Source organism: Phoca vitulina, unplaced genomic scaffold, assembly GCF_004348235.1.
Source record: "Phoca vitulina isolate PV1807 unplaced genomic scaffold, GSC_HSeal_1.0 scaffold29, whole genome shotgun sequence".
Classification (NCBI taxonomy): Eukaryota; Metazoa; Chordata; class Mammalia; order Carnivora; family Phocidae; genus Phoca; species Phoca vitulina.
Window position 1 is genome coordinate 5,686,041 of NW_022589732.1, and position 25,109 is coordinate 5,711,149.

General features: G+C 37.4%; 1 long non-coding RNA gene across 3 annotated transcripts in view; it reads left to right on the plus strand.

The window, feature by feature from the left end:
- Positions 1–22,454, plus strand: part of LOC116644187 — a 251,890-nt gene extending 229,436 nt beyond the window's left edge. For all 3 annotated transcript variants that reach the window (XR_004301717.1, XR_004301719.1, XR_004301718.1), the window contains one exon: positions 22,286–22,454. This is a non-coding gene — a long non-coding RNA (uncharacterized LOC116644187). The remainder of the gene's footprint in view (positions 1–22,285) is intronic.
- The last annotated feature ends 2,655 nt before the right edge of the window (positions 22,455–25,109 follow it).

The window sequence follows — 25,109 nt, forward strand, 5'->3', positions numbered from 1 at the left end:
GGGGGATGGGTTAGCCTGGTGATGGGTATTAAAGAGGGCACGTTCTGCATGGAGCACTGCGTTTTATGTGCAAACAATGAATCATGGAACACTACATCAAAAAGTAATGATGTAACGTATGGTGTTTAACATAACATAAAAAAAAAGAGGTGAGCCATGAATTAATTAAACCATGTGTTAAAGTGAGGAGGGGGTGAAAAAATACACAGCAGAGATAGTACAATCATGACATTGCTGTGAGCCTAGTTACCATATACCTGAATGTACTACAGTTGACCCTTGAACCACATGGAGGTTAAGGGCACCAACCCCCACCCCATGCAGTTAAAAATTCACATATAACTTTTGACTCCCCCAAAACTTAACTACTAATAACCTACTCTTGACTGGAAGGCATACTGACAACATAAACAGTCAACACATATTTTATATGCTGTATGTATTATGTACTATATTCTTACAATACAGTAAGGTAGAGAAAAGAAAATGTAATTAAGAAAATCATATAGAAGGGAAAATACATTTATAGTATTGTACAATATTTATTGAAAAAACTACATATAAGCGGAGCATGCAGTTCAAACCTGTATTGTTCAAGGGTCAACTGTACAATCGTCAAATGAATCTTCCTTTATATTCATCCAGAAAATTCACCTAATCACTTTTTAGGTACTGAGGACATCATTGTCAATAAGGTAGATATAGTCCTTGCTCTTATTGATTTTTCTCTCAGAGAACTCAGCTATTGAATAATTAATTGCAAGTGTATTAAGTGTCTCAAAAACAAAAGTGCTGTTAGAACCTCTAACAGATAGATTGATCAGAGAATGCTTTCTGGAGGAAGTGATATTTAAACTGAAATCCAATGAGTAAGAATTATTAGCTAGTCTCATAGGTGGGAATGGGAGAATTCTGTGGGCAGAGTAAAGGCTCAGCCACAAGCAGAGAAGCTTTATGTTATATTCAGGAACCAAGGAAAGACCTGTAGGAATAGGATATAGAAAATATAGGAAAAAGGAGGATACTTACTGGCCAGTTACAGTGTTTGATTCATCAGAATGTATTTTTCACTTTCTTACTCATTTATTGGGCTTTTATTCTCACATCTGTGTTCATTTTCCCCCTTTCCCTCATAAGTCTGAAAGAATCTGTGTGCATGTAATTTTTCTTATCTTGCTTCCTAGAATGTATTTAGCCCTAGACGCTTGCCTGTTTCCTCCCTGTAACTCTTCCTTGTCCCACTCTTTTTTCCCCCTTTACTTCCCTCTGTAGCTAACATGATATTCTGCCCAGGTCTTTGAATTACACCCCTTTTGGTGAATCCATCTAAAGATTCATGTTCCTTTTAGAGAATTCCAATCCACTGAGGTTTTGCTCAGGGGGCCCTTTGAGCCTGCTGGGGATAGCACTTACTACTTGTGCTGTGGGCTGTCCCTCTGTGTCTTGTTGGTTAGATCCCTTAATCCGTCCCAACTTCGCTCTGTTGAAATCCAATAGTCCTGGGTGGCTGTATTCTTTGAACCCTTTTCTCACAATGCCAAATTCAATAACATCACCTGGCAGAGACAAACCGCCTCTGAGTTTGTTTGGGTTTCTTTCATTTTATAGTACATATTGCTTCTGTTTGTTTGATTTCTTGTGGAGAATTTAATACTGGCTGTAATCTGAATTTTGCAAAGAAAATTGACTGAATTCAAATTACTTGTGTGTAACAAATACCATCACCCTGCTAAATTGCTATTTACACCAATAAATATAAACTCAGATGCCTTTGGTTAGGCTGAGTGCAATAATTTTAGAACCCTCACATAATGCATAAACTAGAAAATTTGAAAGCTGAAACTGTGAGGTGGGTAAGACAAACTTTAATAAGCAACTGCTCAGACTTATAAGAAAATGGTCAATAATATATTACTCACATCTTCTACACAACATTTCATCAATTGACTTGGCTAGTTTCTTGAAGAGAAACTGTGGCACCCAACCCAATTGATGATAGTCTTTATTTCACCAGGGGGTAGAGAGAGTTTGATATCAGTTCAGAAAGAAAAAGCCAGACCCCAAAATGCTATACTTTCAGAATAAATGTACCACTTGGAAAATAGCATATAAAGGAGTCCAGGTCAACTTCTGTGTCTTGTCGTAAGTGATCTTAAGATGTCAGACCTATTTTCAGCTAGGCAGTACCTCAATCACTCAGTACTATTAATATTATCAGAGAAGGTAAAGGAGAAATGTTTCTCTACCCCCAACACTTCTAACACCTAATATGTTGGTTTTTCACACCAAGAAATTTTTTAAATGTCTGCAGCTACAACTGGGTGTCCTACAATTTGTTTATTTTTATTTATTTATTTTTTTTACAATTAATACAATTTATTTTAGTAAGGACTTCATAAGTTGGAGAGAAGGAAAGGAAATAGAGAAAGAGGAAGAATATAAATACATTTATTGAATATCACCATGGGCCAGAAACTGTGGCAGGTCTTTATATATACATGTCCTTTTACATATGTCTTTTCACATCATCTTCATTATAGCTCTGAGAGAGGTATTATCATTACTGCTGATTGGGAAAACAGACTTTGAGAATTGTCTAAGTCCATGCAGCTAGTAAATAGGACACTTACAAAAATCTGAATTTAAAGCTGTTGTTTGAACTGCACTGCAGTGACACACTAAAGAGAAGGCTAATGGGAAATTGCCATTAGGACCTTTCTTTTCTTTTTTCTTTCTTTCTTTTTTTTTTTTAATGCTCTGAATGCTTGTATTAAGAGAAAAAGTTCAAGTAATCAACTTAACATTACATCACAAGGAACCATAAAAAGAGGAAACATTGCTAAAATTTAGTAGAGGAAGGAATTAACAAAAAAAAAATCAGAAATAAATAAAATAGAGATCAGAATAAACAACATAACATTGAAAGTAATGACCAGTTTTTCCAAAAAAATAAACAAAATTGGCAATGCTTTAACTACATTAACTTAGAAAAAAAGAGAGAAGGCTCAAAAACCAAAATAAGAAATGGAAGAGAAAACAATACAATAGATAACCACAGAAATACATAGCATGATAACAGATGACTATAAACAATTATATACTAACAAATCAGATAATTTAGGGAAAAAATGCCAGATAATTCCTAAAAATGCACAAGTTACCATGATTGGATCATAAATCTTGAATCCAAGAAATAAGAAATCTTCTTAGACCAATAACAAGAATGAAAGTTGAATTAGGAATAAAAAATCTTCCAGCACAGAAAAGTCTAAGACTACATGATTACATTGGTGAATTCTACCAAACATTAAAAAAAATAATTAATGACAGTCTTTATCAAAATCTTACAAATAATGGAATAGAGGAAACACATTTAAAAATCATTCCACGAGGCCAAGTAGTACCCTGATGCCAAAGCAGGATAAAAACAGTACAAGAACAAAAAGGTCTACTTTGTCCAATATAAGTATTGCTACTCCAACTTTCTTTTGACATCCATTTGCATGATAAATGTTTCTCTACTCCCTCGTTTTAATCTGCAGGTGTCTTTAGGTCTATCTATAATGAATCTCTTCTAGGCAGCATATAGATAGGTCTTTTTTTTTTTTTTAAATCCATTCTGACACCTTTTGTCTTTTGATTGGACTGTTTAGTCCATTTACACTCAAAGTAATTATTGATAGATAGTGTTTATACCATTTTGTTACTTGTTTTGTCATTGTTTCTGGAGATTTTCTCTGTTCCTTTCTTGTCTTTGTCATTTTTGGTCTCTTCTTTGCACTCAAAGAGTCCCCTTTAATATTTCTTCAGGGCTGGTTTAGTGGTCACAAACTCCTTCAGTTTTTGTTTGTCTGGGGAACTCTTGATCTCTTCTTCTATTCTGAATGATTGCCTTGCTGGATAGAATATTCTTGGCTGCAGATTTTTCCCATTCAGCACTTTGAATATATCATGCCACTCTCTTCTGGCTTGCCAACTTTCTGTTGAGAAATCTTCAGCTTGCCTTATGGGTTTTCCCTTCTAAGTCAAGGACTTCTTTTGTCTCGCTGCCTTTAAGATTTTTTCTTTATCACCATATTTTACAAATTTAATTACAATATGTCTCAGTATTGGCCTGCTTTTGTTGATTTTGATGGGAATTCTCTGTGCCTCCCAGATCTGGATGTCTGTTTTCTTTCCCAGATTAGGGAAGTTTTCTGCTATTATTTCTTGAAATAAATTTTCTGCCCTCTTTTCTCTTCTTCTTCTGGGACTCCTATAATACACATGTTATTATATTTGATGGAGTCACTGAGTTCCCTAAATCTATTATTGTGTTGCATATTCTTCTCTTTTTTGTTCAGCTTCATTATTTTCCATTATTTTGTTTTCTATGCCACTAATTTATTCCTCTGCTTTTTTCAGCCTGCTGTTCTTTCCATCAAGTTTGGTTCTAATCTCATTTATTGCATTCTTCATCTCTGATTGATTGATTCTTTTTTAACTCTTTTATCTCTGTTTTAAGGGTCTCCCTGAAGTCTTCTATTCTTTTCTCAAGTCCAGTGAATATCCTTATGATTATTGCTTTAAATTCTCCATTAGGCATGTTAATTGTATCTGTTTCACTTAGATCTCTGGCCATGGCCTTATCTTGTTCTTTCATTTGGGATAAATTCCTCTGTCTTGGCATTTTGTCTAAGTCTCTGCCTTCTTCTCTGTGTTTGAAAAGCCAGCTATGTCTTCTACTGGAAGTAATGGCCTTATGAAGAAGAGGTCATGTAGTGCCCAGGGCCTGGCGCTGTAGTCACCAACTGGATGCCCTACAATTTAATTCAATTCTGACACTGTCTTTGGAGTTAGTGTTAGACCCCATTGGTTAAGGGCTCAGCAGTATAAGACTGCCCCCTACTTCACATACAGATTGCAAGTAGTGGATCTCCAAGTTACCTACACTTTTGTCTGACTTGGCTACAAATTGGGTGTTCTAATGTCCCCCTCATCAGTTTCAATAATTTGCTGCAATGGCTCACAGAATGCAAAAAAACACTTATGTTTAACACTTTATTATAAAAGATAGTATAAAGGATACAAATGAATAGCTAGATGAAGGGGTATATAGGGTGAGGTCCAGAATTGTCCTGAGCACAGGAGCTTTTGTCCACATGGAATTGGAATGCATCACCCTCCTGTTATATGGATGCATACACCAACCAGGAAGCTCTCTGAACCCCACAGTTAAGGATTTTTATGGAGGTTTCATTACATAGCCATGATTGATTATTAACTCAATCTCCAGCATCTGGAGGATGGGAGAGGGTGGGGCTGAAATTTCTAAGCTTCTAAGCATGGCTTAGTCTTTCTGGTTACTAGCTCCCATCTTGAGCTGTCCAGGAGCCCACCAAGAGTCACCTCATTGAAACAAAAGATGCTCCTATCACCCAGGAAATTCCGAGGTATTTAGGAGCTCTGTGTCAGGAATCAGGGGCAGAGACCAATAAATATTTCTTATTATGTCACAGAAGCACATTTTGAATTCTTCTTTATTTGGTCTAACTACCTAAGAAAGTCTTCACTTGGTTTAAACAAATATTCCTGCCTTTTTTTTTTTTTTCTGTATCTTCTTATTCTGATACTGTGGTTTTCAAATGCATTTTTTTTAAAGATTTTATTTATATATTTGACAGAGAGAGAGAGAGAGCACAAGCAGGGAGGGAGGCAGGCAGAGGGAGAAGTAGGCTCCCACTGAGCAAGGAGCTGGATGCGGGACTCAATCCCAGGACTCTGGGATCATGACCCGAGCTGAAAGCAGTTGCTTAACTGACTGAGCCACCCAGGCGTCCCTTCAAATGCATTTTTATTTAACTTCTAATGCCCTTCCTGTCTTCTGCTTTTTAAATGAAGTCCTCTATATTCCAGAGAGTTATGCTGGCTGGAGTAGGGTTGAAGGACGAGGAGCCTCCTTATTTAGTATCCTCACCTTTATCTTCTTGCAGTAGTTCCTGAAAGACTCCATGGAACTCTTAATGTCCAGTGAAACACACTGGTTTTGAAGAGGAGTATCAGTGATTCAAGTTACCTGTTGATGAGGGATGCGTGCTTTCCTATAGTTTAGATAGATACTTGTTTTTTTTTTTTTTTTTTTTTTTTGCCACTGGCTAGAGTCTAAAAATATGTCTGGAACCCCCAGACAACATGTTCCGGTGATGTTAGAACATTAGTTGGATCCCAATTTTATATCTTGTTCTTCAAGGGCTGGTCAAATTCTCCTAAAATGTGTTTACCAGAAGGATCCAATAGCTTAGTAGCTAAAACCTGACATATTGAAAACCAAAGGAAACTCAGGTAGGAAATGTCGAGGTATTGATTGAATCTTGAAATATGTGTGTATGTTTTATGTCTAAATTTTGAAAATAAAGTGAAGGAAATGAAAGCAAAAATCTCCAAAAAAGCCCCTCAAAGACTTTCCCCTGTATCACTTAGGGTCATTTTTATTTTTGTGTTAAAAAATTCAAAATACTAGCAAATTTCTCAATGTCCAAGATATGAACTGGATTCTTCTTTTGTATAGTAACCTGACTCCTCCCCACTTAAAAGAATTTTTTCATTGTATATCATTGGTACAAACCCTATCCCATTTGGGAGGGGAATACTGTATTAAAAGTGTGAGGAAATAATACAAGACCATAGGTTTTATTTCTTTCTTGCTTTTTTCCTCCTTTCAAAACATAAGCAGAGCAGATTGGAGGATGATATTAAGTGGGTAGGTTTTTCTTTTGAGAACTAAGATACTCCTGGTATTTATTATCTTACTGTACCAGAAACTTGACATCCTGGTAACAAAGGCCTTTTGATTTTATAATTTCATTAACTTAATACCTAATGAAGTGGATTAATGTGTTTGGCAACTGTTGTGTTTTGGTAAGCACTAAACACAGAAGCATCAAAATCTTGCTTAGCTTTATAAGTAATAGCATAGCCATTCTTTTTCCCAGGCTGCAAACCTATGATGACCTTCTAAACATTACATCTCAGAAAATATTTTAGTATGGTAACTTTTTATTTTTTTTAAGTTTCTTTTCTCATGCTGGACAGATTTTCAGCAGTCTCAGAAGGCTAATCAACTTTCTTTGCATGAGTGAACTTAATCTTCTTACATTTTAAACTTATTCCATTTGGGGAGAAATGGTTTCCTATCTACCTCACATTTGAACCTGTATGAAAGATGCAACCTTGCTGCCACAAAGTTTTTTCTCAAGGTGAGTGAATTTAGTGAATTCAATGAATTCATCTGAGGCAATAAACACAAATTTGTATTTTGGTTCATTCATTTTTTAAATGTATCCAATAGCATTTATTGAACACCTATTTTGTTTTATTAAAAAAAATTTTTTTTTTTTAAAGTTCTACGACCAATGTGGGGCCTGAACTCATGACCCTGATATCAAGAGTTGCATGCTCTACCAACTGAGCCAGCCAGGCACCCCTTGAACACCTATTTATTGAAGGCCTGATCATATGCTAAGTATAATACAGCATTAAAGCAAAAGTATTTTATGCCAACATAGTTTACCCAAAATTTTCCTTTCTAACTATGCACATTTGTGTTGTGCTTAACACAGGAGAGTGTTTACATGGAAGACTTGATTAAATGGCTTAAGTATTATGATTAATCCTGGTTATTACAAGACATTACCTTATTGTTTAGAATGGTTTCCCACTGTTTAAGTGAGAATCAGTTAATGTACCAGATACTAATGACATGGGATGAAATAACCTGGCTATAGAGCTGATATTTGGCTGGCTTGCCCTTGTATAGGTAAGTAGATAGTACACAGTTGTGTCTAATTTGATTGATGAATTCCCCTGCCATATTGAATGTTATATATTTTGAAAATTATCACTGACTGTGTATCATTTTTTCTTTTACTGAGAGAGGTATAAGATTTATTTGAAAGGCTGTTGGGCCACTGTTAATAGAAGGCAATCCTATTTTATTTCAGAAAATTTCCTTTTAATGGCAATTTTGAAGAATTTAGGGCAGCCATAATTTTCAAATATCCAGAAGAAATATAAAATGTTGCATTGGGAAAAAGATAAGTTGGGAAACTTCCTCTAGTACTATTTTCTTCATCAGACCAGGTTGGTTTATTGTGCTCTGTCAGTAAAACCTCTCTTTTCACCAGTTCTCCACACTGTGGGAAGGACCCTGAACTGGAAAACAAGACAATTTGCCACTCTGGGCCTTGGTTTCTTTATCTATTAAATGGGTGTGAATGTTACAGATATGGATTTTATTGACTGCAACTCAGGTTTGCCTAGACTATAATATTATTTTCCTATTTAAAAAAAAAAGGTTACTTTCCATTTCAAGACATAATACCACATGGTTGAGAAAATTTAATCCTGGCTCTAGAGTACTTCAGTCTTTTTTTCTGTCATTTTATGCTTATTAATAATGAATTTGGGGTTTTAGCTCTCTGCCTCCTCTCCCCAGAGTTGTTGGTGGGGCAGGCATGCTTATGTGTGCTTAGGCCTTAGGAGGAGTGCAGGGAGAGTGTAACTGCTGGCCTCAGTGAAGTGTTCGCTCATCCTGCCTGTCCCTCGTCACTGGTGTCCAGACAACTCTCCATCAGATTTCCACGGCATTGGCCTGCCTCCTCTCTGACTCTCAGTCTACTCTGGCATCTGTGCCCACTTCCTTCTCATCTTGGCCAGGAGTTCTCTTTGGTTCCACTCACTCTTTTGGCCCCTTCTGTGAACACGGAATGATCTTGTCAAGCTACTGTTCCTGGTTAGAATTTAAGCTTTGTTTTTTTCCTCCAATATTTCATTATGGAAAATTTCTAACAAACAAAAAAATTAAAAGGATTTCACACTGAACACTCATATATTTAGGACTCAGATTCTGTAATTAACATTTCACTGTACTTGATTTGTTGAATATCTATCCATTTCTCCATTCCTCTGTGGTAGGCAGAACATTGGACTGCCTGAATATGTCCATTCCCTAAACCCTGAAACCTGTGAAGATGTTACTTTATATGGCAAAAGGAACTTTGCAGATGTGATTTTTGTTAAGGACCCTCAGATGGGGAGATTATCCTGTATTAACCAGTTGGGTTCACTGTAATCATAAGGATCCTTAAAGGAGTCAGAGAAGGCGATGTGACAGTGGATGCAGGGTCAGATACTGCTGGCTTTGAAGATGGCGGAAGGGGCCATGAGTCAAGGAATGCAGGCAGCATGTAGAAGCTGGAAAAGGTAAGGCAATGGATTCTCCTCCAGAGCCTCCAGAAGGAGCAAAGCCCTGACCATACCTTGATTTTACCCCAGTGAAATTCATTTCAGATTTCTGATCCCCAGTAAGACAATAAATTTGTCTAGTTTTAAACCACTAAACTTCTTACATCTAGCAGCATAAGAAACTAATACACCAACCAGCCATCCAGCAATCCATCTTTTAAAATTTCTTATACATTTGGAAGTTGCAGACACCATTACCCCTCCCCTCTTAATATTTTAGCATGCCTGACATCAATAAGAGTTCAATATTTGTTGGTGGTTCTTTTTTCTTTTGAGTTAAAATTAACATAGAGTGAAATGAACAAATGTTTAGTGTACTTTTTCCTGAGTTCCAAGAAATGCTTACACCTGTGGGACCCAAACTCCCGTAGAGATAGGAAACATACCATCGCTCCAGGAAGTTCCCTCTGTTTCTTTCCAGTAAATGCTCCTTCTCTACCTCACGTAACCATTTGTTCTTTTTGCTTTTTCTGGAACTTCGTATTAATGGAAATATGTAGTATGTACTCCTTTGGGTTAAGCTACTTTCTCCTAGAATAATGTTTTTGAGGTTTATTCCTGTTCTTGCATGTATCAGTAGTTTGTTCCTTTTTATTGCAGAGTACTATTTAATTACATGAATATACCACATTTATTTATCCATTCTCCAGTTGATGGATGCCTAGGCTGTTTCCAGGTTTTGGTTAATATGAATACAAATGATATGAACATTCTTGTATAGGTCTTTTTGTGGACATATGTTCTCATTTATTGGGTAAATATCTAGGAGGAAAACATTGTGCAAGTTTAGTTTTCTAAGAAACTTCTAGAACTTTTCCCAAGGTGGTTGTAGAGTTTTATACTCAATTGCTCTACATCTTCTTCAATTTCTGATGTCGGCAGTCTTTTTAATTATAGCTATTGTGTAGGGTATGTAATAGCATTTCATAGTGATTTTAATTTGCATATTTTTGATGACTAATGATGTATGCCAGGCTTTGCCTACTGAAGCTAAAGAGCCCAGTTTCTTGTGAATCAAAAACTTATTTTGAAACTTGTCACCCTTATATCCTTATATAAGGAAATAGCTATCTGGTACTAGATGAAGTAATGAGGGTGAGGTCCTGCAAGTCCTAGGTTAATAGTTCAGAGTTCTTTCCTGCAGCAAAGATCTGTTCTCCCTAGCTTACAGGCTCATTGGGAGGAGCACAGCAGATGATTGAAATGTGAGCTGTTATTATTTCAATCTTACTGAAATAAGGACGAAGATTTCTTTTTTTTTTTTTTAATTTATTTGAGAGAGAGAGAATGAGAGAGAGCGAGTACATGAGAGGGGGGAGGGTCAGAGGGAGAAGCAGACTCCCTGCCGAGCAGGGAGCCCGATGCGGGACTCGATCCAGGGACTCCAGGATCATGACCTGAGCCGAAAGCAGTCGCTTAACCAACTGAGCCACGCAGGCCCCCGAAGATTTCTTTTTTTTTGTTGTTTTTAGAAAATATCTCTTAAACATAGGTTATCATTTCTCAATATTTAGGACTATTTTGGTTACTCGAAATCAAGAAACGAAGGAAAATAGTCAGTGTAAGAGAGCACTAGGTAGTTAAAACTGTCAGTATTTTTTAAGGTGTATTTGGAAAAGCCTGCTAGAGCAGCTTCACTGAAGGACAGAAAGTTTGTTAGTGCGTTCTACAGAATGAATGTATTGTTTGGATGTGGGGTGCATGTATATTTATCAGATTTCTCTAACAGTTTGGAAGGGTTATACTAGTTTTAGATTTCATTTAACTGAGACCACATTCAAATGGGAGAACAATTTTGTTATATCATCAGTACTGAATACATGGTTTCTTCTTCCTTTTTTATTCTCTTTGTATCTAGATTTGTCATGACCCTTCTGTACTACAGAAACTCAGCTCCAGGCAAAGTTTTACAGCACAAAGTGTTCACAAACCAATTCTGTATCCTGCCAAAGTGAAGAAAAATCTGATTTTTAGAAGAAAAAAATCTATATTTATCTCCCTGGAGGGAGAATAATACATTAGAAAGAATAGAAAGATGTTATTTTCCCTCTCCTTTTCTAACCCCCTCCTGGTTTTTTTTTTTTTTTTTTTGGCCTCAGCTTCTCTTTGAAATCAACAAGTTCTTTTCCTTAAACAACAAACACTCTTGTATCCATAAGGCCAGCCTCCCCCTTCTCTGTTGAAAGAAGTATCTCTCATATGTTGAGGCAGTAGGGAAGGCAGTCTTATAGTCTCTTCCAAAATGCTTAAAGGGAAATGAACTGTGGATACCAGGAGAATTTCCACCATGATTTCAAATCATTAGATCCCACAGCTCAACCTTGAGGCCTATGGTATCACTTCTTGGGTGGCAATTTGAAACTTTTCAGTTAACGTTAGGGGTGTACTCTGAGAACACCATGTAATGTGGGCCTATGCTACAGTTCAGCTTGTGAGAAAATTTCCTATTTTTAGAGTCTTTTGTCATATTCTGAAAATCTCTTCTCAGCTAGAAAATTCTGACTTTTGATCAATCGTGTGTTTCTTAACCTTTTAGTCTTGACTTATTCCTGCGTTCTGCATACTTAATTGGTTTGGGTTTGTGTGTGGAGGGTGAAGACGGGTAGCAACTGGGAAGATATATGCTCCTCTCTCTCAATTATTTTCAGGCTATTAGAGATGACTGAGTGAACTATTTAAGAATTTCAAAAGGGGAGACCTATTAAAAAATAAGTGACCTTGTGCTTAAACCAAATGATTAAAATTTCAAAATTAGGTACTGAATATCAATGTTAAATATTCTCCCTACACTTTGAGAACATTCTGCCAGACTAATGCATGCAAAGGAGTCTAGTTTTTCTGAGATTCAATGCCTAATTGAAACCAAATTAGAAATATCTAAAGAAAACTTATGGGAATTCAATATTTTGGTTGCTAATTTAGAATCATAAGCAAAAGTTGTACAAATGGTCTACAGATACATGTATGGAAGTTGATATACAAAATACCATGAGCAAATTTCTGAACTTAAAAATGTTTGCATTCAAGTAGTAGTTGTTCTATCATGTTTTGTATTTGTATAAAATATGAAAAATAATGTATTATCTTAAAAGCACAGACAACAAATCCTGTGTCTTCTAACATTTCAATTTCAATTATTCTGTTTAGTTGTCCCAATAGATAAACTAGTATTTATTGGATTATGACATAGGCAGCATATTGTGGTCAACTGGAAATTAGGGAGAAAAAAAGAAAATGAGAAATAAATTTGCTTTCTGAGCTTTCATATATAAATGAAAACCTGATAAATCAGAGCAGAGAGATGTGGTCCCCTTACAGGGGAGCAGTGGCTTATGGTTGAGGGGGGGACACTAGATTATTATTTGATTGATGCTATTGATGTGAAGCAAGAAACTGTAAACTCCTGTTTGCAATTAATACAAGGCATTGTTTTCCTATAATTCTAATTGCCTTCTGATTTGAGTTTCTATTTCTCCCAAATGGTGGAAATTTAATCTCAATCAGTTCATGTGTCTATCTCTCTTTCTTTCCTAGGGAGACAGGGACAGGCCCAGGACACCTTTTTTTGAGGACAAACAAGCATCTGATTCTCATGGATTTATGCTTTGACTCCTCTCTTGTCCCCATACCAGGAAACTTATTTGATGTCTGGGACAGGAAGTCTTGCTCTAATAGCATTATGTTCTTCCCAATGTATTGTCCTGGCAGGATTCTTCCCTTTCCCCACAGAGCCTAAATTGTTGAAACTCAAAAACCAAGACAAATCCTTTTCTCTGGCCTTCTGCTTTGTTATCCCAGCCCTAGAGGCAGTGATTACAGAATACCTAAGTTCCTGAATGGAGGAAGGTTTAAGGGATGCCAGAGAATGTTGGGGAAAATTCACTTACTAACATTTCAAAATATCATCTTGCCACTGGTGTAAACACGTCTGTGTGTTGGTATGGTGTGGAGGTGGTGGGGAGGGCAGGTGTCTGGGTAGGCTGTGGACAGACTGAATAGGAGAAAGACAAAGGTCTAAAGGACTACCACTGGACCAATCTTCTGGTCCCTGAGCAGTTATATCTTTATTATAGTGACAGATGCAACATTCTCTCTGAACCTGCTGCTATTAACCATTTAAATTACAGAGCTAACTCACCCTATTCTGGTTTTACCATTGTAAGTAAACTGCAGACAACCTCACTTTCCATATGCATTATTGTCAGGGAGACAGTGAGCTAGTCAGAACTGTGTAAGTATTTGCCCCACCTGATGGATATGGTTCTTATTTAAAATGATATGTTGGCTTTTTACTTTATTTATATAACATCTTCCATTGACACTCATGTACTTCACATTCTTGATTTTCCTCTGTCAGTCCTTGACTTTGCGGGCTAAAATGTAATTTAGGAGAAAGCCAGGAGCCTATACATGGATTTCTATCAAGCATCAGGTGGAGAAAACAATCGAGTGGCTACTGAATTGATTTCTTGTACAAGTAAAGGTCAGCTCAGGGATTTTTTGAAAGCCTATATTTTGTGTGTGTATCATGTGAATCTCCTTGGACCAACATTTGGTGGCTTTTGCTCCCACCTGTTCACTCAGGACTTTAGTCCCCCTCCTATCTGTTTCCCAAGGCTTCTGGAAATTTCTAGCTATCTCAAATGACTTTATAAATTATCTAGTCAGTTACAACATGGCATCTACTAAGCTGCTTCTCTTACCAGGTATATCACTAGGTACCTTGCTTGACTGTTTTTCTTTTTTCTTTTTTTTTTTTAAGATTTTATTTATTTATTTGACACACAGAGCACAAGCAGAAAAGGGCAGGCAGAGGGAGAGGGAGAAGCAGGCTCCCTGATGATGTGGGGCTTGATCCCAGGACCCTGGGATCATGACCTGAGCCAAAGCAGATGCTTAACTGACTGAGCCACCCAGGTGTCTCCCATTGTTTGGCTTTTTAATTGAATCAAAACATACTACTATTATTAATGCTAGTTAATGGTTGTGTAGCAATTATATGCCAGGCAATGTGTTAAGCACTGATGCCCATGAGTTTATGTACTTCTCACAAAAACACTACATTGAACTGTTTCATCCTGAATAAGTATGTTGAAGTCCTAACCTTAGTACCTCAGAATGTGACCTTGTTTGGACATAGGGTCTTTACAAAAGTAAACAAGTTCAAATGTGGTTATTGGAATGGGCCCTAATCCAATATGACTGATGTCCTTATAAAAAGGGGAAACTTGGATGCAGGGACAGACATACACAGAGGGAAGATGATATGAAGACACAGAGGGAGAATGCCCACATGAAGATGAAGGCAGAGATTGGCTGCAAGTCAAAGATTTCCAGCAAACCAGGACAGAGTCCTGGGACAAATTCTCCCCACAGCCCTCAGAAGGAATCAATGCTGTCAATACTTCAATTTTGGAATTCTAGCCTCCAGAAGTGTGAGACAATAAATTTCTGTTGTTTAGACCATCCAATTTTTGGTACTTTGTTATGGCAGCACTAGGAAATGAATATACTCAATGAAGGAGGTGTTATTAATTGTTCCCATTTTGCAGATGAGGAAACTGAGGCATGGAGGAATTAAGAGATTTACCCAGCTAGTAAGTGATTCAAACCCACGCACTCTGATTCTAGTATCTGTGTTTTTTTATCCATTATACTCAATTGCCTCTTGTCTCTTTTTTAGTTAATGACCTTTTCTTTCTTAGATCTTTTCACATTCTTTTCACTGCCTTTGCCAGGCAACATTACACACATCACTTTGTCTGTAGTCTCCCACTGGACACCATGGCCTCCACTTGCACAGAACTACACTGTGGTCTGCGGTGCAGTGGGAAAAACCTCCCTCAGTACTCTATCCCACTCTGTGGGAGGCTTTCTAAAGTAGCACTGCCTGAGCCCCAGGTTTGGCAGAATTTTTAGGGAAGCACCTCTTTAGGATGTTCATTCTAGCTCTCACTGTCCAGAATCTGGACATAAATCACTGGGGAGAGGGTGTAGAATAAGGACAAATACGAGTACTGGCTCACAATAAACTCTTGATAGTCTCTTCGCCCTCTTGTCATGTATGTGTATGTCACAAATACACATGTGTATATGGAGAAAAATACACAGCAGGTTGTTGGATGAGAAAGATGTGAGAGGGACAACAAGAGCTAGCTATCCATGATAAAGACAATTTATTGGGGCATCAGCATGTTTATTTAAAATTATGGGTGTGAGGAGGTGCCTGGGTGGCTCAGTCAGTTAAGTGCCCAACTCTTGGTTTCAGCTCAGGTCATGATCTCAGGGTTGTGAGATTGAGCCCCATGTCAGCCTCCACACTGGGCATGTGGAGCTTGCTTGAGATTCTCTGTCTCAGCTCCCCCCACCCACCACGCACTCTCTCTCTAAATAAATAAATAAATAAATAATAAAAAAATAAAATTATGGGTGTGTATAAAGATAGTCATTAAAATGTTAATAATGATTGTTGCAGGGTCATAGAATTTCTGAATTTTTTCCTTCTACATTTATGTGGGATAAAGGGTAGTTATTATTTTTCTCATAATAAAGGTGGCTCCCAGAAAGAGCACAGAAATGATAAAGATGGTATTGTTTCCTTTATATTGGATTCACAAATTGGCTTGACTATAAGATTTCTGAATCTCCTTGCACTTTCTTCCGGTATGATGTTTTTTTTTCTTTAAAATCATATTGAAGATCAGAAGTGTGATGCACAGGATAAGTGCTTAGAAGAGATTTGAAGAGGTGAAATTAAATAAATCAGCACATGAAGAAAATGGAAATGCTCACATGGTTAGGCTCTTCCTTTTCTCTTTCATTTGGACAGTCTGAGTGACTGTGACATAGAGTAAGGACCCCTTCTTCCCCACCCATTCATTTGTGCTTGGCCATATGGATCGTAATGACTGAGGCAGTCTGTTCAGGAACCTCTGCCCATGTTACTGGGCAACACACAACAGTCTTGCAGCAAATGAGTACTGGCAGGTTGTCATCAAAATAATAAGCCCATGGTCCAAAAAGAATAAAGTTGGTGCTCTTAATAAATAGTTATGGTACTGTTTTGTACACTGAGAACTCCAATATCTGAAAACCATCATGTTGTCAATATTCCTCCATTTGGTATGTAGAGTTAGAGCATCCCTTGTACCTATCCGGTTTTCAAGGTCAGTGAATTTTGTAAAATTCTTTGCCAAGTAGCTGCTGTGATATGAATAAATTTATGTGAAAATGAACTCAGCCAGCTAGTTATTGAACAAGATTTTTTTTAATGGAATGTACTGACAGGAAAGAAGAAAAGGCAAACATAAAGAGTGAATAATAACCTAATGAAAGAGCTTTTTTTTTTTTTTTTCCTTCAGTTCAGGAGAAACAGTAATCTATTTTTTAAAGACAAACTTTCAAAAGTCAAAAGGGAAGGAAGATGGAACTTCAATTCCATGGAGATAGAGGAAATAAATAAGGTATCTCCAAGGAAAAAGAATTAATGGCATGGATGTAACAAAACAGAACTAAATACTTGAATTGTTTAATTTTTTTTCAGATATAGGAGGGTGTGAACAATGATGCAAAACAAAAAATGTATAAACTTAACCCAAACTTTCTTAAGTTATATTAAGTAACTCCTCCAAAATACCCAGCTGCAACAAGAATAAGTTTCCTACAAATGCCAAATTGTAAAAAAAAAAAAGGGCAGAATTGTGCTTTCAGGTGGGCCAAAAGAACAATAAGAGCCACCTGGCATATTACTAAGTGAAAGAAGCCAATATGGGAAGGCTACATGATGTATGATTCCAACTATATGACATTCTGGAAAAGGCAAACCTATGGAGATAATAAAAAAGATCAGGGGTTACCAAGGGTGTGGGCCGAGTTGGGGAGGGAAGATGAATAGGCAGAGCACAGAGGATTTTTAGGGCAGTGAAAATAATCTGTATGCTATAATAATGAATACATGTCAGTATACATTTGTCTAAACCCATAGAATGAACATCATCAAGAGTGAACCCTAAGGTAAATTATGGACTTTGGGTGCTTGTGATATGTCAATGTATATTCATCCTTGTTAACAAATGTACCATTCTGGTGAGTGGTATTGATAATGGGGAAGACGAGGCATGTGTGGGGGAAGGGAGTATAGGGGAAATCTCTGTATTTTGCTCTCAATTTTTTTGTAAACCTAAAACTGCTCTAAAGTAGTCTTTTAAAAAATTACTGTAACACCATTACCATACCTAAAAAAGAAAAAAAAGAAGAAAGAAAGAAAGGAAGGCAAGAGAGACATTTTAGATTTCTCCTTTTAGGCAATAATGGGCCAAGTGAAAAGAAACTTATTAAAATATTTGCTAGAGAGGTTATTACAAAGCATTTTATAGAACGTTGTCTATGACCATTCTCTGTTAAATGCATCAGTAGGCCAAGTCCCTTGGAGATTTAACAGATATTTGTCTATTTTTTCCCCATTCCAAATCAGAAACAATTTTCTCAGCTCAAATTGTTTGGATCGATAGGTCTACTGTGAAAGTGCTTTTCTGATAGGTGTTATCAGTTTGGGGGATCCATACCCCAAAACTTGACAGGAGCTAAATGTCCGGAATTAACTTGCAGGCTTCCCTTTAGGCAGGAGATCCCAAATTACTGTGGTGTATTTTTGTTTTTGTTTTTGAGTGTTTCCTTCAAGCTTCAGTTTCCAAATATTTTTTGAGCATGAGGACTATGCAATTTTTGGACTAGACTGTTGGACCTCAGAAATAAATTCCAATTCCAAAGCCTTCTCATATGAATGTCAATCTCTAGGGAAACACTCAGTTTTCTAAAGTGCCTTTCTTTTGTTCTTTCAAGGGAAGCTAGGGCAGAAATTCATTCAGGTTGTGTTACTAAATGGCCATCTTTGGGTTAATTGCCCCCAAATAAATTAAATCATCTCATGTAATTTTCTTCCTAAAGTCTGTCAATTGGCATCATCATTTTGGTGATACAACTTATTGTAAGATTTCCTGGGGTTTTCCATCAGAAGACACTGGCGTTAAAATGCTAGATATATTTTATAAGGGGGTTCCCTTTTGGATTATTGAGGATTAAATCCTTACTTTTATGGTAGAGACTTTTTCAAATATCTGGAGATGCTTGGCTTCCTGTTCATATTTAAGAGCCAGGACTGAGACACCATGTGCAAGTCCTGTGCATACAAGGGTGGCTTGTCAACTGATAAATCTAATAATATCATTGGGATTGGGAAGAGATTTTGTTGTTTTATTGGGGTACTGCCAGATGACATTATCTATAGCCCTTTCCCCTGGGCCATAGCATCCCCGAAGAAGAATCCTCCAAGTTCTTGCCTGAGGATTATATGTTCGGTGGCCAGGGATCTTAAGGATCTGAGCTGGGAGAAAGTAGCTGGAGCTGAGTGCAGGTGGACTCAGGATTTGGTTTGTAGAGACTCAGGTAATGAATGCCTTTTATTTCCAGTGGAGCTCTTCATCCCATCTTTCTTTGGGGTTAGGGTCTCTTAGTTGTGAGCTCAGGAGCCTCTCTGATTCAATTTATCCTGAGACAAAAATCTTCTGTCTTCTGCTGGAGTGTATGGAATGTGTAAATGCTCCTTTTCCCAAAACATGAGAAAGCTCTTTCTCTTTTGGACCTTTAATTCATTCTTAGTTTGTCTCTTTGTAGCTTCAACTCTGAATTTAGATACACTAGGATTTCTGAACACAAGGGTATACTCCTTTATATAATCCTTTCTTTTTTCTTTGTATAATCCTCTGTACCTTGGAATTCCCTTTTCATCTTATTCATCATTCCCACTCAGTTTTAGAGTTCTTGTTTTTAATCAATTGCTAGTGTCTTAGTTTCCTTATCTATAAAATTGGACTTGATTGCTAAGGACCTTTTCAAATAACAAGTTCTGATGCGGTAGGAATTAAGCTGAAGGGGCAGGCCCTGGAGTTAGACACCCAGATTCATATCACTGCTCCACCACCATGCAGTCAGGCTGGTCTGGGGATAAGCAACAGAGGACAACTGGGCTTCCTTAAACATAAAAGGAAAGTACAGGAAGGATAATGAATAACAGAGTCTGTATTAAAGCTGGAAAGCCAGTCTCAAAGAATGGGTGGAAAACCAAGGAAGCCAGGCAGTGGGGAGGTCAGCCAAAGTTATATGCCAGGAACAACCTGGTAAGGAAGCTGCCACTGCTATTGTGAATAATTTCTTAACTCTCCCTCTGTCTTTATGATGGGTTGTGTTGTGCTCTTACGTCTCAAGGGATGAGGAGAGGATTTGCTTCCCTGTTTGTATTAGAGTTCTCCAGAGAAACAGAACCAATATTTTATTTTATTTTAAGGAGTTCTATTTTACTTGAAGATATTTTATTTTATTTTATGCTCAAGTGATTATGGGGGTGGGAAAGTTTGAAATTTGTAGGGCAGGCTGGCAGGCTGGAAATTCAGCCAAGAGTTGATGTTGCAATCTTGAGTGTGAATTCTCCAGGGCAGGCCAGGTAGGCTGGAACCTCAGGCAGAATTTCTATGTTGCAGCTGTGAAGCTCAGTTCCTTCTTTGGGAAACGTGTCTTTGCTCTTAAGGCCTCCAGCTGATTGATGAAGTTCCCCTACAATACGGAGAATGATTGGCTTTACTCAAAGTCTACTGATTAAAATGTCAATTACAAAAAACAAAACAAAACAAAACAAAAAAACCAGCTTCCCAGTGACATCTAGACTAGTGTTTGACTGAACAACTGGGCGCCAAAGCCTCACCAAGTGATGGGTCAATTTAACCACCGCACCACTCCGTGTTCAGAGCAGGATCCCCCTTCAAACATTTCCTAAGTTAAAGTGCTGGGTAGGGAGATGGAAAAAAAAATGATAGCTGTCCACTCCAGCCACTTTACTACGTGACCTTCAGCCAGACTTTCAGATTCCAGTCTGTTAAATGGGGATAATAATAGCAATTATACATATGATTGTCAGGAAGGTATGTAAAGTGTATATAAAGCACTTACAGAAGTGCTTGGAACAAGGTAAGTGCTCAATAAATTAAGATGCTATAATTTCTCATCTAAACATTGCAATAGGATATTTCTCACAGTTCATATACCCAACTTCCCACCAAGTAGGGCCCTTGAGGATGAAACACCTGAATGGTGATTTGCATCCATAAGCAAAGGCCTTTAGTTTGCACATGCAAACAATGATACTAACGGTTGTGATTTATTGAGCCCTTACTACCTGCCAGGTACAATTCTGCATACCTTCCATATATCTACTTGTATAGTTTGGTTCACACAATAATACAGTGAGGTTTGTGGTTCCTCATTTTATTTATTTTTTATTTTTTTAAAGATTTTATTTATTTATTTGACAGAGAGAGAGAGACAGCGAGAGAGGGAACACAAGCAGGGGAAGTGGGAGAGGGAGAAGCAGGCTTCCTGCTGAGCAGGGAGCCTGATGCAGGGCTCGATCCCAGGACCCTGGGATCATGACCTGAGCCGAAGGCAGACACTTAACGACTGAGCCACCCAGGCGCCCCTGATTCCTTATTTTATAAAGCAGACACTGAGATTTAGAAAAATAACGTATCACACCCAGGATCACACAAGTAGCCCAATGCAGGGCCTGAATAAGAACTCAGGATTTTCATGGGGCGCCTGGGTGTCTGAGTCAGGTAAGGGTCTGCCTTCAGCTCAGGTCATGATCTCAGGGTCCTGGGATCGAGACTCACATCCTCAGGGAGCCTGCTTCTCCCTCTCCCTCTGCTGCTCCCCCTGCTGTGCTCTCTTGCTCTGTTCTCTCTCTCAAATAAATAAATAAAATCTTAAAAAAAAAAAAAAAAGAATTCAGGGTTTTCTTATTCTAAATCCCGCTCTCTCAACTACTCCTCTGTATGGCCTCTATGTTAGTCCAGACGGAGGGGTCATCTCCTTTCCTAGCTCCAGTTCCTCGAATGTTACCTTGGCTTTATTGGTCTGGAAAATGAGAATCCTGAGTTCTCCCCTAAACATCAGATTCAGGATGCTAAACCCCTTGGTGGAAGATCTTTGTCCTTTTTATTAGACATTAGATTTTTTTTTTTTTTTTGGTGGTAGCTCTGCTTCAGCTTCCTTCTTTAAAAAATGGTTAATGCAATTTTGAATTTTTTGAGCCAACTCACAGATGTAAAAAAGAAAGAAAATAGAATTAAAAAAAATCTCTTTTAAAAAAAAATCTCCTTTCATACAATTAGAACAATTCAAAATGAAACAAAATTCCTTTCATATAAACTAAACTATTTAAAACTACTTAAATAAATTTGGGGTACCATGGAAAGTGTTATTCCATATTTAGAAGAGAAATTGTTAATTTTTGGATATTAATTAAAAGCAGTTTTGAATGTTGGGTTGGTAGAATACTTCATAATATCCATCATAGAAAAACAAAGATAAAAATCACACACAATCCCTTCCCCTGTGGACAAAACATCTAAGGGCTAAGTGGATCTGAACAACATTAGAAGTAGGAAGCAAGTAAGCCCATTTTCCAAAAGGAATTTGGATGTTAAACATTTTATTCTAGAAGTCATGTCTACAACCAGTTGACATGGAGAGCAAAAACAATTCTTCGGATGGTAGGAAGTCCGACCCACACTTCTCAAACTTTAACGTCCATAGACACCATCTAGGGATGTTTTCAGAATGTAGATCCCAGTTCAGTAGGTTTGAGGTGAGACCTGAGATTCTAGATTTCAAACAGGCTCACAGGGCGTACCCTACACTGCTGTTAAAGGACCACACTTTTAGTTGCAAGGGCCGACTACCAATTTTAGTGAGCCAAGTACCAACTCATTTATTTTCCTTAGTCGCTTATAGTCTTTATAGTGTCATGCCTTTGGAAGCCAAAGTTAGAGGTGGCTTCTAAAATGGCTTCAGGGACCATTGCATCTAGATGTCTGGAGGTGAGGGAGGGGAAGGAATTGACTGGAGACACTGCTCCTACTGCTTGACAAGAAGTGTCTCATTTCATTCCTAGAACACTTTCACGAGAAGCTTATGCAAGAGCCCCCTTTTACAGATGAGGAAGCAAAGTATCGGAGAAAGTAACGTGTCAGTGCTGGTAAGTGGTGGAATCAGCGTTTGCACCTTGGTCTGTCTGACTTGACAGCCCATGTTTTTTCCAATGGACCTTGTGCCAGTCACATCTGGATGGCTTTACTGCTATTGCTTTTTCTTTTGACATCACTGGTTATTCTCTATTTTTAAAGTTTCCTTAAAGAGAACCAAATCCAATTTTAAAAATTGACACAAAATTGTTCATTAAACTTCTCTCTTACATCCTATTTTCCCATTTCATTTGGTGTCAGAATTACTCTCTACCCAGCAAAGGCTTTGATGCTTTGTGCCGAGCTGACTGACAAAGCATTGTGATTTAAAAACTGATTTAAAAACCATCCTGTTCCTCTCTCAACAAAGCCCCAACCTTTGATCTTCTCTCCCAAGAGCAATTTCCAATCAGCCCTTTTTTCAAAGCTTGTAAATGTTTGGTATGCAGTCTTATCCAGGCTCTCTCCCTCCCCGCAAAGGAGAGGTTGAGACCTTCAATTCCCTACTGTCATTACTGGTCTATTGGAAGTCTTAGTGTAGGATTTGGTTTTCTATAGTGAAGGCGAAATCAAATATAGCAAACTTCATGCTCTGGCTGTGTTTACACACTTTAAAACTAAGTGGGGTTTTGGCAATTACCTAGTTCATTTGCTCTATGCAGGTGAAAACAGATTATTTCAGCACTTTTGATTATTATTATATTTGTTTGACTCTCTTTACCCACAAACATTGTTAGCATGATTCAAATTAATTGGATAATTGCTGAGTCACCATTTTACCTTGTGATACAAACTTGTAAAGATTCTGGCATTCTAGAACAAAGAGAAGAAGGAGTAAATTAATTATCTAGGACTTCTAAATTTCTTTTTTACTGCTCAACTTTCCTTAAAGGCAAGCCAAAAGGTAAAATCAACAATAGTAGGGCTACCTGGTTTGAATATGGGATGGAAACTTTGGAGCCTCATCTTCTCATCCTTCTTACTCTGGGCATATTCCCCTGAGATGGAATGAAACATTGGAGAAAACACAGACTGTCAAGTCAGACAGACCCAGGTTCAAACCCTGACTCCTAAAAAGTTATCACAGCTCTGACTGATGACTGCTGGCTTAGGCTAGAGCATAATGTATACTTTTATCTCAAGACTATTCATTTTTGCTAAAATATGTGACTTTGGAAAAAATAATTAGTGTTGATGAATAACTTATTGAAGTGTTTCAATATTTCAGTGAATATTTGAATTTCCTTAGTGGATATTTTATTCAAAGACCCAGATTCAGCCAATTCTACTTCCTAAAATCAAGTTATAGGGTCCTGAGTCAATAGGAATTTTAGAAATAAAGGACACAATACATGCGTTTTGAATTTACTTGTTGCTTTTCCTTGCCAAGGCCTCTCTTCAGGCGAGGCCTAGCCATGGCATACATAATCTAGGAAATGTGTCAGATGACTATGTGACTTTCAAGATAGTCTGTCCATCACAGTCACCTGTAGACCAGAATTACTAGGGTAAAGGAGTGTGACCTGCATGACTGTCATTTTAGAAAAATCAAGAGTTGATTCCAGTCAGGATGGGAATTGCTGAATAAAGCTATTGAAAATTGGTCTTTTCATTTTGGTCATATTTAATAGATTCAAGTCCTGAACCAATTATAAACCTGGATTATTTTCATATAGATAGAATGGACACTGATAAGACCATGTGGTCCAGTTTTTCTATTCTGAATACATATGGTATAGGATTTACTCAATTTCTTTAAATTCAATAACATTAAAAACAATAGCTGTCATTTACTGAGCAACTACTATGGGTTGGTATCATCATCATCAGGGCTAACATTTACTAAGCACTTGCTAAGATATTCTATATATAATTTCCAATTATTGTGAGAATTTCCAATTCTCACAAAACTCTATGCTAGAAGTATATATATATATATATATATTTTATTTACAGATGAGAAAACAGTCATGGAAAAGTCAAGGCTATTCATCCAAGGCTACACAGGTCATGAGTGTATAGTTCTGGCTCCATATCTTTCTTTCTTTCTTTCTTTGGCTCCATATCTTTAGATACTACATCTCCAACTTTTATAACAACCCTCCAAGGTAGGTACTTAATGTGCTCTTATTTACAAATGAAAATAGGTAGCAAAGGATGTAAATAGTTAAGTAACAAGTATTAGATGCAACCTAAAGTCAAACCCAAATAATATTTATTTATCGTACATAAAAGAATATCTTTCTCTTCCCTCCTGTGAGGGTTTGAAGAGCCATACCCAAATAGAATTCTCCCCAAACCAATGTTACTTTGAAAAGGAAAAACCTGTAAACACTGTGAATTTAAAGGTTATATATATCAAAATAATTGAAACACCTGGATATGGGCTTTGGGGATTATAGAGAAGACAAACATGGGAATCAGCCTATATCCCCCGCTTTAAATTTCACGGCCAACTTTATTTTGAATCTAAAAGTATGTTAAGCCATATAATTCCCTGGGTTATTTACATTCTAGTCAGGGTGACTATTGAAGGATAGTGTAATTACAGAGTACAATTTCCAAGCTGAATGAAATTGATTGTTGTGTAATAGGTCTGCTGGGGACTGACCTCTGAAAATGCCAAAAACAAATACTTGTAAATCATGATTAGAGATAATGATATACAACACCCTGAGTTAGTATATGAAGTGAGAGGTGGTCTTTAATTTGAATAGAATGTTTTCTTCTGCTATTCGTCAAACTCAGAGAAAG